The sequence below is a fragment of the Parasteatoda tepidariorum genome, chromosome 4 (genome assembly GCF_982258835.1).
Source record: "Parasteatoda tepidariorum strain Cologne lab strain chromosome 4, Ptep-v5.0, whole genome shotgun sequence".
Classification (NCBI taxonomy): domain Eukaryota; kingdom Metazoa; phylum Arthropoda; class Arachnida; order Araneae; family Theridiidae; genus Parasteatoda; species Parasteatoda tepidariorum.
The window spans coordinates 111,496,872-111,514,398 of record NC_141758.1 but is presented as its reverse complement, the minus strand read 5'-3'; positions in this window follow the sequence as shown (position 1 = coordinate 111,514,398).

Below are 17,527 nucleotides of genomic sequence, written 5' to 3'. Positions count from 1 at the left end.
CTACCGCAGGAAATAATTATAGGTCAATTAGGGGGTACACAGCGTGTCCCTAAAGTTTACTATGTATGCCTATGCGAAATAGAATGTTCTGAGAAGCTTAAAATGAAGAAATAAGCGTTCTAAAATGCTTTAAAAATTCAAAGACATCTTTCAATGGTTAACCAACGCAAGGCGCGATATCAGACCTTAATATTGACCCATAATATTTAAATTGGACCAGGTATTATATTACAGGGTAATAGTGTACCCTACCGCAGGAAATAATTATAGGTCAATTAGGGGGTACAGAGCGTTACCCTAAAGTTTACTATGTATGCCTCTGCGAAATAAAGTTTTCTGAGAAGCTTAAAATGAAGAAATAAGCGTTCTAAAATGCTTTAAAAATTCAAAGACATCTTTCATTGGTTAACTAACGCAAGGCGCAATATCAGACCTTAATATTGACCCATAATATTTAAATTGGACCAGGTATTATATTACAGGGTTATAGTGTACCCTACCACATGAAATAATTATAGGTCAATTAGGGGGGTACACTATGTATATTTTAAATAGTGCATTAAAACAAGGAAATACGAAGACACTTTTCTATGTTAACTAACGGCACGGTATCGGACCTTAATATTGACCTATAATTTTTAAATTAGACCACGTAATATATTACAGGGGTATAGTGTACTCTACCGCAGGAAATAATTATAGGTCAATTAGGGGGTACACAGCGTGTCCCTAAAGTTTACTATGTATGCCTATGCGAAATAAAATGTTTTGAGAAGCTTAAAATGAAGAAATAAGCGTTCTAAAATGCTTTAAAAATTCAAAGACATCTTTCAATGGTTAACCAACGCAAGGCGCGATATCAGACCTTAATATTGACCCATAATATTTAAATTGGACCAGGTATTATATTACAGGGTTATAGTGTACCCTACCACATGAAATAATTATAGGTCAAGTAGGGGGTACACTATGTATATTTTAAATAGTGCATTAAAACAAGGAAATACGAAGACACTTTTCTATGTTAACTAATGGCACGGTATCGGACCTTAATATTGACCTATAATTTTAAAATTGGACCACGTAATATATTACAGGGGTATAGTGTACCCTACCGCAGGAAATAATTATAGGTCAATTAGGGGGTACACAGCGTGTCCCTAAAGTTTACTATGTATGCCTATGCGAAATAGAATGTTCTGAGAAGCTTAAAATGAAGAAATAAGCGTTCTAAAATGCTTTAAAAATTCAAAGACATCTTTCAATGGTTAGCCAACGCAAGGCGCGATATCAGACCTTAATATTGACCCATAATATTTAAATTGGACCAGGTATTATATTACAGGGTAATAGTGTACCCTACCGCAGGAAATAATTATAGGTCAATTAGGGGGTACACAGCGTGACCCTAAAGTTTACTATGTATTCCTATGCGAAATAAAGTGTTCTGAGAAACTTAAAATGAAGAATTAAGCGTTCTAAAATGCTTTAAAAATTCAAAGACATTTTTCTATGTTAACTAACGGTACGGTATCGGACCTTAATATTGACCTATAATTTTTAAATTGGACCACGTAATATATTACAGGGGTATAGTGTACCCTACCGCAGGAAATAATTATAGGTCAATTAGGGGGTACACAGCGTGTCCCTAAAGTTTACTATGTATGCCTATGCGAAATAGAATGTTCTGAGAAGCTTAAAATGAAGAAATAAGCGTTCTAAAATGCTTTAAAAATTCAAAGACATCTTTCAATGGTTAGCCAACGCAAGGCGCGATATCAGACCTTAATATTGACCCATAATATTTAAATTGGACCAGGTATTATATTACAGGGTAATAGTGTACCCTACCGCAGGAAATAATTATAGGTCAATTAGGGGGTACACTATGTATATTTTAAATTGTGTATTAAAACAAGGAAATTCGAAGACACTTTTCTATGTTAACTAACGGCACGGTATCGGACCTTAATATTGACCTATAATTTTTAAATTTGACCACGTATTATATTACAGGGTTATAGTGTACCCTACCACAGAAAATAATTATAGGTCAATTAGGGGGTCCACAGCGTGACCCTAAAGTTTACTATGTATGCCTATGCGAAATAAAGTGTTCAGAGAAGCTTAAAATGAGGAAATAAGCGTTCTAAAATGCTTTAAAAATTGAAAGACATTTTTCAATGTTAACTAACGGCACGGTATCGGACCTTAATATTGACCTATAATTTTTAAATTGGACCACCTATTATATTACAGGGTAATAGTGTACCCTACCACTGGAAATAATTATAGGTCATTTAGGGGGTACACAGCGTGACCCTAAGTTTTACTATATATGCCTATGCGAAATAAAATGTTTTGAGAAACTTAAAATGAAGAAATAAGTGTTCTAAAATGCTTTAAAATTCAAAAACATCTTTCAATGGTTAACCAACGCAAGGCGCGATATCAGACCTTAATATTGACCCATAATATTTAAATTGGACCAGGTATTATATTGCAGGGTAATAGTGTACCCTACAACAGGAAATAATTATAGGTCAATTAGGGGGTACACTATGTATATTTTAAATAGTGCATTAAAACAAGGAAATTCGAAGACTCTTTTCTATGTTAACTAAAGGCACGGTATCGGACCTTAATATTGACCTAAAAATTTTAAATTGGACCACGTATTGGACCTTAATATTGACCCATAATATTTAAATTGGACCAGGTATTATATTACAGGGTAATAGTGTACCCTACCACAGGAAATAATTATAGGTCAATTAGGGGGTACACTATGTATATTTTAAATAGTGCATTAAAACAAGGAAATTCGAAGACTCTTTTCTATGTTAACTAACGGCACGGTATCGGACCTTAATATTGACCTAAAAATTTTAAATTGGACCACGTATTGGACCTTAATATTGACCCATAATATTTAAATTGGACCAGGTATTATATTACAGGGTAATAGTGTACCCTACCACAGGAAATAATTATAGGTCAATTAGGGGGTACACTATGTATATTTTAAATAGTGCATTAAAACAAGGAAATTCGAAGACACTTTTCTATGTTAACTAACGGCACGGTATCGGACCTTAATATTGACCTATAATTTTTAAATTGGACCACGTATTATATTACAGGGTTATAGTGTACCCTAACACAGGAAATAATTATAGGTCAATTAGGGGTTACACAGCGTGACCCTGAAGTTTACTATGTATGCCTATGCGAAATAAAGTGTTCTGAGAAGCTTAAAATGAGGAAATAAGCGTTCTAAAAAGCTTTAAAAATTCAAAGACATTTTTCAATGTTAACTAACGGCACGGTATCGGACCTTAATATTGACCTATAATTTTTAAATTGGGCCACGTATTATATTTTAGGGTGATAGTGTACCCTACCACGGGAAATAATTATAGGTCACTTAGGGGGTACAGAGCGTGACCCTAAAGTTTACTATGTATGCCTATGCGAAATAGAGTGTTCTGAGAAGCTTAAAATGAAGAAATAAGCGTTCTGAAATGCTTTAAAAATTCAAAGACATTTTTCTATGTTAACTAACGGTACGGTATCGGACCTTAATATTGACCTATAATTTTTAAATTTGACCACGTAATTTATTACAGGGTAATATTGTTCCCTACCACGGGAAATAATTATAGGTCACTTAGGGGGTACACAGCGTGACCCTAAAGTTTAATATGTATGCCTATGCGAAATAAAGTGTTCTGAGAAGCTTAAAATGAGGAAATAAGCGTTCTAAAATGCTTTAAAAATTCAAAGACATCTTTCAATGTTTAACAAACGCAAGGCGCAATATCAGACCTTAATATTGACCAATAATATTTAAATTGGACCAGGTATTATATTACAGGGTAATAGTGTACCCTACCACAGGAAATAATTATAGGTCAATTAGGGGGTACACTATGTATATTTTAAATAGTGCATTAAAACAAGGAAATTCGAAGACTCTTTTCTATGTTAACTAAAGGCACGGTATCGGACCTTAATATTGACCTAAAAATTTTAAATTGGACCACGTATTGGACCTTAATATTGACCAATAATATTTAAATTGGACCAGGTATTATATTACAGGGTAATAGTGAACCCTATCCTAGGAAATAATTATAGGTCAATTAGGGGGTACACTATGTATATTTTAAATAGTGCATTAAAACAAGGAAATACGAAGACACTTTTCTATGCTAACTAACGGCACGGTATCGGACCTTAATATTGACCTATAATTTTTAAATTGGACCACGTATTATATTACAGGGTAATAGTGTACCCTACCGCAGGAAATAATTATAGGTCAATTAGGGGGTACACAGCGTGTCCCTAAAGTTTACTATGTATGCCTATGCGAAATAGAATGTTCTGAGAAGCTTAAAATGAAGAAATAAGCGTTCTAAAATGCTTTAAAAGTTCAAAGACATCTTTCAATGGTTAACCAACGCAAGGCGCGATATCAGACCTTAATATTGACCCATAATATTTAAATTGGACCAGGTATTATATTACAGGGTAATAGTGTACCCTACCGCAGGAAATAATTATAGGTCAATTAGGGGGTACAGAGCGTTACCCTAAAGTTTACTATGTATGCCTCTGCGAAATAAAGTTTTCTGAGAAGCTTAAAATGAAGAAATAAGCGTTCTAAAATGCTTTAAAAATTCAAAGACATCTTTCATTGGTTAACTAACGCAAGGCGCAATATCAGACCTTAATATTGACCCATAATATTTAAATTGGACCAGGTATTATATTACAGGGTTATAGTGTACCCTACCACATGAAATAATTATAGGTCAATTAGGGGGGTACACTATGTATATTTTAAATAGTGCATTAAAACAAAGAAATACGAAGACACTTTTCTATGTTAACTAACGGCACGGTATCGGACCTTAATATTGACCTATAATTTTTAAATTAGACCACGTAATATATTACAGGGGTATAGTGTACTCTACCGCAGGAAATAATTATAGGTCAATTAGGGGGTACACAGCGTGTCCCTAAAGTTTACTATGTATGCCTATGCGAAATAAAATGTTTTGAGAAGCTTAAAATGAAGAAATAAGCGTTCTAAAATGCTTTAAAAATTCAAAGACATCTTTCAATGGTTAACCAACGCAAGGCGCGATATCAGACCTTAATATTGACCCATAATATTTAAATTGGACCAGGTATTATATTACAGGGTTATAGTGTACCCTACCACATGAAATAATTATAGGTCAAGTAGGGGGTACACTATGTATATTTTAAATAGTGCATTAAAACAAGGAAATACGAAGACACTTTTCTATGTTAACTAATGGCACGGTATCGGACCTTAATATTGACCTATAATTTTAAAATTGGACCACGTAATATATTACAGGGGTATAGTGTACCCTACCGCAGGAAATAATTATAGGTCAATTAGGGGGTACACAGCGTGTCCCTAAAGTTTACTATGTATGCCTATGCGAAATAGAATGTTCTGAGAAGCTTAAAATGAAGAAATAAGCGTTCTAAAATGCTTTAAAAATTCAAAGACATCTTTCAATGGTTAGCCAACGCAAGGCGCGATATCAGACCTTAATATTGACCCATAATATTTAAATTGGACCAGGTATTATATTACAGGGTAATAGTGTACCCTACCGCAGGAAATAATTATAGGTCAATTAGGGGGTACACAGCGTGACCCTAAAGTTTACTATGTATTCCTATGCGAAATAAAGTGTTCTGAGAAACTTAAAATGAAGAATTAAGCGTTCTAAAATGCTTTAAAAATTCAAAGACATTTTTCTATGTTAGCTAACGGTACGGTATCGGACCTTAATATTGACCTATAATTTTTAAATTGGACCACGTAATATATTACAGGGGTATAGTGTACCCTACCGCAGGAAATAATTATAGGTCAATTAGGGGGTACACAGCGTGTCCCTAAAGTTTACTATGTATGCCTATGCGAAATAGAATGTTCTGAGAAGCTTAAAATGAAGAAATAAGCGTTCTAAAATGCTTTAAAAATTCAAAGACATCTTTCAATGGTTAGCCAACGCAAGGCGCGATATCAGACCTTAATATTGACCCATAATATTTAAATTGGACCAGGTATTATATTACAGGGTAATAGTGTACCCTACCGCAGGAAATAATTATAGGTCAATTAGGGGGTACACTATGTATATTTTAAATTGTGTATTAAAACAAGGAAATTCGAAGACACTTTTCTATGTTAACTAACGGCACGGTATCGGACCTTAATATTGACCTATAATTTTTAAATTTGACCACGTATTATATTACAGGGTTATAGTGTACCCTACCACAGAAAATAATTATAGGTCAATTAGGGGGTCCACAGCGTGACCCTAAAGTTTACTATGTATGCCTATGCGAAATAAAGTGTTCAGAGAAGCTTAAAATGAGGAAATAAGCGTTCTAAAATGCTTTAAAAATTCAAAGACATTTTTCAATGTTAACTAACGGCACGGTATCGGACCTTAATATTGACCTATAATTTTTAAATTGGACCACCTATTATATTACAGGGTAATAGTGTACCCTACCACTGGAAATAATTATAGGTCATTTAGGGGGTACACAGCGTGACCCTAAGTTTTACTATATATGCCTATGCGAAATAAAATGTTTTGAGAAACTTAAAATGAAGAAATAAGTGTTCTAAAATGCTTTAAAATTCAAAAACATCTTTCAATGGTTAACCAACGCAAGGCGCGATATCAGACCTTAATATTGACCCATAATATTTAAATTGGACCAGGTATTATATTGCAGGGTAATAGTGTACCCTACAACAGGAAATAATTATAGGTCAATTAGGGGGTACACTATGTATATTTTAAATAGTGCATTAAAACAAGGAAATTCGAAGACTCTTTTCTATGTTAACTAAAGGCACGGTATCGGACCTTAATATTGACCTAAAAATTTTAAATTGGACCACGTATTGGACCTTAATATTGACCCATAATATTTAAATTGGACCAGGTATTATATTACAGGGTAATAGTGTACCCTACCACAGGAAATAATTATAGGTCAATTAGGGGGTACACTATGTATATTTTAAATAGTGCATTAAAACAAGGAAATTCGAAGACTCTTTTCTATGTTAACTAACGGCACGGTATCGGACCTTAATATTGACCTAAAAATTTTAAATTGGACCACGTATTGGACCTTAATATTGACCCATAATATTTAAATTGGACCAGGTATTATATTACAGGGTAATAGTGTACCCTACCACAGGAAATAATTATAGGTCAATTAGGGGGTACACAGCGTGACCCTAAAGTTTACTATGTATTCCTATGCGAAATAAAGTGTTCTGAAAAACTTAAAATGAAGAATTAAGCGTTCTAAAATGCTTTAAAAATTCAAAGACATTTTTCTATGTTAACTAACGGTACGGTATCGGACCTTAATATTGACCTATAATTTTTAAATTGGACCACGTAATATATTACAGGGGTATAGTGTACCCTACCGCAGGAAATAATTATAGGTCAATTAGGGGGTACACAGCGTGTCCCTAAAGTTTACTATGTATGCCTATGCGAAATAGAATGTTCTGAGAAGCTTAAAATGAAGAAATAAGCGTTCTAAAATGCTTTAAAAATTCAAAGACATCTTTCAATGGTTAGCCAACGCAAGGCGCGATATCAGACCTTAATATTGACCCATAATATTTAAATTGGACCAGGTATTATATTACAGGGTAATAGTGTACCCTACCGCAGGAAATAATTATAGGTCAATTAGGGGGTACACTATGTATATTTTAAATTGTGTATTAAAACAAGGAAATTCGAAGACACTTTTCTATGTTAACTAACGGCACGGTATCGGACCTTAATATTGACCTATAATTTTTAAATTTGACCACGTATTATATTACAGGGTTATAGTGTACCCTACCACAGAAAATAATTATAGGTCAATTAGGGGGTCCACAGCGTGACCCTAAAGTTTACTATGTATGCCTATGCGAAATAAAGTGTTCAGAGAAGCTTAAAATGAGGAAATAAGCGTTCTAAAATGCTTTAAAAATTCAAAGACATTTTTCAATGTTAACTAACGGCACGGTATCGGACCTTAATATTGACCTATAATTTTTAAATTGGACCACCTATTATATTACAGGGTAATAGTGTACCCTACCACTGGAAATAATTATAGGTCATTTAGGGGGTACACAGCGTGACCCTAAGTTTTACTATATATGCCTATGCGAAATAAAATGTTTTGAGAAACTTAAATTGAAGAAATAAGTGTTCTAAAATGCTTTAAAATTCAAAAACATCTTTCAATGGTTAACCAACGCAAGGCGCGATATCAGACCTTAATATTGACCCATAATATTTAAATTGGACCAGGTATTATATTGCAGGGTAATAGTGTACCCTACAACAGGAAATAATTATAGGTCAATAAGGGGGTACACTATGTATATTTTAAATAGTGCATTAAAACAAGGAAATTCGAAGACTCTTTTCTATGTTAACTAAAGGCACGGTATCGGACCTTAATATTGACCTAAAAATTTTAAATTGGACCACGTATTGGACCTTAATATTGACCCATAATATTTAAATTGGACCAGGTATTATATTACAGGGTAATAGTGTACCCTACCACAGGAAATAATTATAGGTCAATTAGGGGGTACACTATGTATATTTTAAATAGTGCATTAAAACAAGGAAATTCGAAGACTCTTTTCTATGTTAACTAACGGCACGGTATCGGACCTTAATATTGACCTATAATTTTTAAATTGGACCACGTATTATATTTTAGGGTGATAGTGTACCCTACCACGGGAAATAATTATAGGTCACTTAGGGGGTACAGAGCGTGACCCTAAAGTTTACTATGTATGCCTATGCGAAATAGAGTGTTCTGAGAAGCTTAAAATGAAGAAATAAGCGTTCTGAAATGCTTTAAAAATTCAAAGACATTTTTCTATGTTAACTAACGGTACGGTATCGGACCTTAATATTGACCTATAATTTTTAAATTTGACCACGTAATTTATTACAGGGTAATATTGTTCCCTACCACGGGAAATAATTATAGGTCACTTAGGGGGTACACAGCGTGACCCTAAAGTTTAATATGTATGCCTATGCGAAATAGAGTGTTCTGAGAAGCTTAAAATGAAGAAATAAGCGTTCTGAAATGCTTTAAAAATTCAAAGACATTTTTCTATGTTAACTAACGGTACGGTATCGGACCTTAATATTGACCTATAATTTTTAAATTGGACCACGTAATATATTACAGGGGTATAGTGTACCCTACCGCAGGAAATAATTATAGGTCAATTAGGGGGTACACAGCGTGTCCCTAAAGTTTACTATGTATGCCTATGCGAAATAGAATGTTCTGAGAAGCTTAAAATGAAGAAATAAGCGTTCTAAAATGCTTTAAAAATTCAAAGACATCTTTCAATGGTTAGCCAACGCAAGGCGCGATATCAGACCTTAATATTGACCCATAATATTTAAATTGGACCAGGTATTATATTACAGGGTAATAGTGTACCCTACCGCAGGAAATAATTATAGGTCAATTAGGGGGTACACTATGTATATTTTAAATTGTGTATTAAAACAAGGAAATTCGAAGACACTTTTCTATGTTAACTAACGGCACGGTATCGGACCTTAATATTGACCTATAATTTTTAAATTTGACCACGTATTATATTACAGGGTTATAGTGTACCCTACCACAGAAAATAATTATAGGTCAATTAGGGGGTCCACAGCGTGACCCTAAAGTTTACTATGTATGCCTATGCGAAATAAAGTGTTCAGAGAAGCTTAAAATGAGGAAATAAGCGTTCTAAAATGCTTTAAAAATTCAAAGACATTTTTCAATGTTAACTAACGGCACGGTATCGGACCTTAATATTGACCTATAATTTTTAAATTGGACCACCTATTATATTACAGGGTAATAGTGTACCCTACCACTGGAAATAATTATAGGTCATTTAGGGGGTACACAGCGTGACCCTAAGTTTTACTATATATGCCTATGCGAAATAAAATGTTTTGAGAAACTTAAATTGAAGAAATAAGTGTTCTAAAATGCTTTAAAATTCAAAAACATCTTTCAATGGTTAACCAACGCAAGGCGCGATATCAGACCTTAATATTGACCCATAATATTTAAATTGGACCAGGTATTATATTGCAGGGTAATAGTGTACCCTACAACAGGAAATAATTATAGGTCAATAAGGGGGTACACTATGTATATTTTAAATAGTGCATTAAAACAAGGAAATTCGAAGACTCTTTTCTATGTTAACTAAAGGCACGGTATCGGACCTTAATATTGACCTAAAAATTTTAAATTGGACCACGTATTGGACCTTAATATTGACCCATAATATTTAAATTGGACCAGGTATTATATTACAGGGTAATAGTGTACCCTACCACAGGAAATAATTATAGGTCAATTAGGGGGTACACTATGTATATTTTAAATAGTGCATTAAAACAAGGAAATTCGAAGACTCTTTTCTATGTTAACTAACGGCACGGTATCGGACCTTAATATTGACCTATAATTTTTAAATTGGACCACGTATTATATTACAGGGTTATAGTGTACCCTAACACAGGAAATAATTATAGGTCAATTAGGGGTTACACAGCGTGACCCTGAAGTTTACTATGTATGCCTATGCGAAATAAAGTGTTCTGAGAAGCTTAAAATGAGGAAATAAGCGTTCTAAAAAGCTTTAAAAATTCAAAGACATTTTTCAATACTAACTAACGGCACGGTATCGGACCTTAATATTGACCTATAATTTTTAAATTGGGCCACGTATTATATTTTAGGGTGATAGTGTACCCTACCACGGGAAATAATTATAGGTCACTTAGGGGGTACACTATGTATATTTTAAATAGTGCATTAAAACAAGGAAATTCGAAGACTCTTTTCTATGTTAACTAACGGCACGGTTTCGGACCTTATTATTGAACTAAAATTTTTAAATTGGACCACGTATTGGACCTTAATATTGACCCATAATATTTAAATTGGACCAGGTATTATATTACAGGGTAAAAGTGTACCCTACCACAGGAAATAATTATAGGTCACTTAGGGGGTACACAGCGTGACCCTAAAGTTTACTATGTATGCCTATGCGAAATAGAGTGTTCTGAGAAGCTTAAAATGAAGAAATAAGCGTTCTGAAATGCTTTAAAAATTCAAAGACATTTTTCTATGTTAACTAACGGTACGGTATCGGACCTTAATATTGACCTATAATTTTTAAATTTGACCACGTAATTTATTACAGGGTAATATTGTTCCCTACCACGGGAAATAATTATAGGTCACTTAGGGGGTACACAGCGTGACCCTAAAGTTTAATATGTATGCCTATGCGAAATAAAGTGTTCTGAGAAGCTTAAAATGAGGAAATAAGCGTTCTAAAATGCTTTAAAAATTCAAAGACATTTTTCTATGTTAACTAACGGCAAGGTATCGGACCTTAATATTGACCTATAATTTTTAAATTGGACCACCTATTATATTACAGGGTAATAGTGTACCCTACCACAGGAAATAATTATAGGTCATTTAGGGGGTACACAGCGTGACCCTAAGTTTTAATATGTATGCCTATGCGAAATAAAATGTTTTGAGAAACTTAAAATGAAGAAATAAGCGTTCTAAAATGCCTTAAAAATTCAAAGACAACTTTCAATGGTTAACCAACGCAAGGCGCGATATCAGACCTTAATATTGAACCATAATATTTAAATTAGACCAGGTATTACATTACAGGGTAATAGTGTTCCCTACAACAGGAAATAATTATAGATCAATTAGGGGGTACACTATGTATATTTTAAATAGTGCATTAAAACAAGGAAATTCGAAGACTCTTTTCTATGTTAACTAACGGCACGGTTTCGGACCTTATTATTGAACTAAAATTTTTAAATTGGACCACGTATTGGACCTTAATATTGACCCATAATATTTAAATTGGACCAGGTATTATATTACAGGGTAAAAGTGTACCCTACCACAGGAAATAATTATAGGTCAATTTGGGGGTACACTATGTATATTTTAAATAGTGCATTAAAACAAGGAAATTCGAAGACACTTTTCTATGTTAACTAACGGCACGGTATCGGACCTTAATATTGACCTATAATTTTTAAATTGGACCACGTATTATATTACAGGGTGATAGTGTACCCTACGACAGAAAATAATTATAGATCAATTAGGGGGTACACAGCGTGACCCTAAAGTTTACTATGTATGCCTATGCGAAATAAAGTGTTCTGAGAAGCTTAAAATGAAGAAATAAGCGTTCTAAAATGCTTTAAAAATTCAAAGACATCATTCAATGGTTAACTAACGCAAGGTGCAATATCAGACCTTAATATTGACCCATTATATTTAAATTGGACCAGGTATTATATTACAGGGTGATAGTGAACCCTACCTTAGGAAATAATTATAGGTCAATTAGGGGGTACACTATGTATATTTTAAATAGTTCATTAAAACAAGGAAATACGAAGACACTTTTCTATGCTAACTAACGGCACGATATCGGACCTTAATATTGACCTATAATTTTTAAATTGGACCACGTATTATATTACAGGGTAATAGTGTACCCTACCACAGGAAATAATTATAGGTCAATTAGGGGGTACACAGCGTGACCCTAAAGTTTACTATGTATGCCTATGCGAAATAGAGTGTTCTGAGAAGCTTAAAATGAAGAAATAAGCGTTCTAAAATGCTTTAAAAATTCAAAGACATCTTTCAATGGCTAACTAACGCAAGGCGCAATATCAGACCTTAATATTGACCTTCAAGTACCCTACCGCAGGAAATAATTATAGGTCAATTAGGGGGTACACAGCGTGTCCCTAAAGTTTACTATGTATGCCTATGCGAAATAGAATGTTCTGAGAAGCTTAAAATGAAGAAATAAGCGTTCTAAAATGCTTTAAAAATTCAAAGACATCTTTCAATGGTTAACCAACGCAAGGCGCGATATCAGACCTTAATATTGACCCATAATATTTAAATTGGACCAGGTATTATATTACAGGGTAATAGTGTACCCTACCGCAGGAAATAATTATAGGTCAATTAGGGGGTACAGAGCGTTACCCTAAAGTTTACTATGTATGCCTCTGCGAAATAAAGTTTTCTGAGAAGCTTAAAATGAAGAAATAAGCGTTCTAAAATGCTTTAAAAATTCAAAGACATCTTTCATTGGTTAACTAACGCAAGGCGCAATATCAGACCTTAATATTGACCCATAATATTTAAATTGGACCAGGTATTATATTACAGGGTTATAGTGTACCCTACCACATGAAATAATTATAGGTCAATTAGGGGGGTACACTATGTATATTTTAAATAGTTCATTAAAACAAGGAAATACGAAGACACTTTTCTATGCTAACTAACGGCACGATATCGGACCTTAATATTGACCTATAATTTTTAAATTGGACCACGTATTATATTACAGGGTAATAGTGTACCCTACCACAGGAAATAATTATAGGTCAATTAGGGGGTACACAGCGTGACCCTAAAGTTTACTATGTATGCCTATGCGAAATAGAGTGTTCTGAGAAGCTTAAAATGAAGAAATAAGCGTTCTAAAATGCTTTAAAAATTCAAAGACATCTTTCAATGGCTAACTAACGCAAGGCGCAATATCAGACCTTAATATTGACCCTCAAGTACCCTACCGCAGGAAATAATTATAGGTCAATTAGGGGGTACACAGCGTGTCCCTAAAGTTTACTATGTATGCCTATGCGAAATAGAATGTTCTGAGAAGCTTAAAATGAAGAAATAAGCGTTCTAAAATGCTTTAAAAATTCAAAGACATCTTTCAATGGTTAACCAACGCAAGGCGCGATATCAGACCTTAATATTGACCCATAATATTTAAATTGGACCAGGTATTATATTACAGGGTAATAGTGTACCCTACCGCAGGAAATAATTATAGGTCAATTAGGGGGTACAGAGCGTTACCCTAAAGTTTACTATGTATGCCTCTGCGAAATAAAGTTTTCTGAGAAGCTTAAAATGAAGAAATAAGCGTTCTAAAATGCTTTAAAAATTCAAAGACATCTTTCATTGGTTAACTAACGCAAGGCGCAATATCAGACCTTAATATTGACCCATAATATTTAAATTGGACCAGGTATTATATTACAGGGTTATAGTGTACCCTACCACATGAAATAATTATAGGTCAATTAGGGGGGTACACTATGTATATTTTAAATAGTGCATTAAAACAAGGAAATACGAAGACACTTTTCTATGTTAACTAACGGCACGGTTTCGGACCTTAATATTGAACTAAAATTTTTAAATTGGACCACGTATTGGACCTTAATATTGACCCATAATATTTAAATTGGACCAGGTATTATATTACGGGGAAAAGTGTACCCTACCACAGGAAATAATTATAGGTCAATTTGGGGGTACACTATGTATATTTTAAATAGTGCATTAAAACAAGGAAATTCGAAGACACTTTTCTATGTTAACTAACGGCACGGTATCGGACCTTAATATTGACCTATAATTTTTAAATTGGACCACGTATTATATTACAGGGTAATAGTGTACCCTAACACAGGAAATAATTATAGGTCAATTAGGGGGTACACAGCGTGACCCTAAACTTTACTACGTATGCCTATGCGAAATAGAGTGTTCTGAGAAGCTTAAAATGAAGAAATAAGCGTTCTAAAATGCTTTAAAAATTCAAAGACATCTTTCAATGGTTAACTAACGCAAGGCGCAATATCAGACCTTAATATTGACCCATAATATTTCAATTGGACCAGGTATTATATTACAGGGTAATAGTGTACCTTATCACAGGAAATAATTATAGGACAATTAGGGGGTACACTATGTATATTTTAAATAGTGCATTAAAACAAGGAAATACGAAGACACTTTTCTATGTTAACTAACAGCACGGTATCGGACCTTAATATTGACCTAAAATTTTTAAATTGGACCACGTATTATATTACAGGGTGATAGTGTACCCTACGACAGAAAATAATTATAGATCAATTAGGGGGTACACAGCGTGACCCTAAAGTTTACTATGTATGCCTATGCGAAATAAAGTGTTCTGAGAAGCTTAAAATGAAGAAATAAGCGTTCTAAAATGCTTTAAAAATTCAAAGACATCATTCAATGGTTAACTAACGCAAGGTGCAATATCAGACCTTAATATTGACCCATTATATTTAAATTGGACCAGGTATTATATTACAGGGTAATAGTGAACCCTACCTTAGGAAATAATTATAGGTCAATTAGGGGGTACACTATGTATATTTTAAATAGTTCATTAAAACAAGGAAATACGAAGACACTTTTCTATGCTAACTAACGGCACGATATCGGACCTTAATATTGACCTATAATTTTTAAATTGGACCACGTATTATATTACAGGGTAATAGTGTACCCTACCACAGGAAATAATTATAGGTCAATTAGGGGGTACACAGCGTGACCCTAAAGTTTACTATGTATGCCTATGCGAAATAGAGTGTTCTGAGAAGCTTAAAATGAAGAAATAAGCGTTCTAAAATGCTTTAAAAATTCAAAGACATCTTTCAATGGCTAACTAACGCAAGGCGCAATATCAGACCTTAATATTGACCCTCAAGTACCCTACCGCAGGAAATAATTATAGGTCAATTAGGGGGTACACAGCGTGTCCCTAAAGTTTACTATGTATGCCTATGCGAAATAGAATGTTCTGAGAAGCTTAAAATGAAGAAATAAGCGTTCTAAAATGCTTTAAAAATTCAAAGACATCTTTCAATGGTTAACCAACGCAAGGCGCGATATCAGACCTTAATATTGACCCATAATATTTAAATTGGACCAGGTATTATATTACAGGGTAATAGTGTACCCTACCGCAGGAAATAATTATAGGTCAATTAGGGGGTACAGAGCGTTACCCTAAAGTTTACTATGTATGCCTCTGCGAAATAAAGTTTTCTGAGAAGCTTAAAATGAAGAAATAAGCGTTCTAAAATGCTTTAAAAATTCAAAGACATCTTTCATCGGTTAACTAACGCAAGGCGCAATATCAGACCTTAATATTGACCCATAATATTTAAATTGGACCAGGTATTATATTACAGGGTTATAGTGTACCCTACCACATGAAATAATTATAGGTCAATTAGGGGGGTACACTATGTATATTTTAAATAGTGCATTAAAACAAGGAAATACGAAGACACTTTTCTATGTTAACTAACGGCACGGTATCGGACCTTAATATTGACCTATAATTTTTAAATTAGACCACGTAATATATTACAGGGGTATAGTGTACTCTACCGCAGGAAATAATTATAGGTCAATTAGGGGGTACACAGCGTGTCCCTAAAGTTTACTATGTATGCCTATGCGAAATAAAGTGTTCTGAGAAGCTTAAAATGAGGAAATAAGCGTTCTAAAATGCTTTAAAAATTCAAAGACATCTTTCAATGTTTAACAAACGCAAGGCGCAATATCAGACCTTAATATTGACCATTAACCTTTAAATTGGACCAGGTATTATATTACAGGGTAATAGTGTACCCTGCCACAGGAAATAATTATAGGTCAATTAGGGGGTACACTATGTATATTTTAAATTGTGTATTAAAACAAGGAAATTCGAAGACACTTTTCTATGTTAACTAACGGCACGGTATCTGACCTTAATATTGACCTATAATTTTAAAATTGGACCACGTAATATATTACAGGGGTATAGTGTACCCTACCGCAGGAAATAATTATAGGTCAATTAGGGGGTACACAGCGTGTCCCTAAAGTTTACTATGTATGCCTATGCGAAATAGAATGTTCTGAGAAGCTTAAAATGAAGAAATAAGCGTTCTAAAATGCTTTAAAAATTCAAAGACATCTTTCAATGGTTAGCCAACGCAAGGCGCGATATCAGACCTTAATATTGACCCATAATATTTAAATTGGACCAGGTATTATATTACAGGGTAATAGTGTACCCTACCGCAGGAAATAATTATAGGTCAATTAGGGGGTACACAGCGTGACCCTAAAGTTTACTATGTATTCCTATGCGAAATAAAGTGTTCTGAGAAACTTAAAATGAAGAATTAAGCGTTCTAAAATGCTTTAAAAATTCAAAGCCATTTTTCTATGTTAACTAACGGTACGGTATCGGACCTTAATATTGACCTATAATTTTTAAATTGGACCACGTAATATATTACAGGGGTATAGTGTACCCTACCGCAGGAAATAATTATAGGTCAATTAGGGGGTACACAGCGTGTCCCTAAAGTTTACTATGCATGCCTATGCGAAATAGAATGTTCTGAGAAGCTTAAAATGAAGAAATAAGCGTTCTAAAATGCTTTAAAAA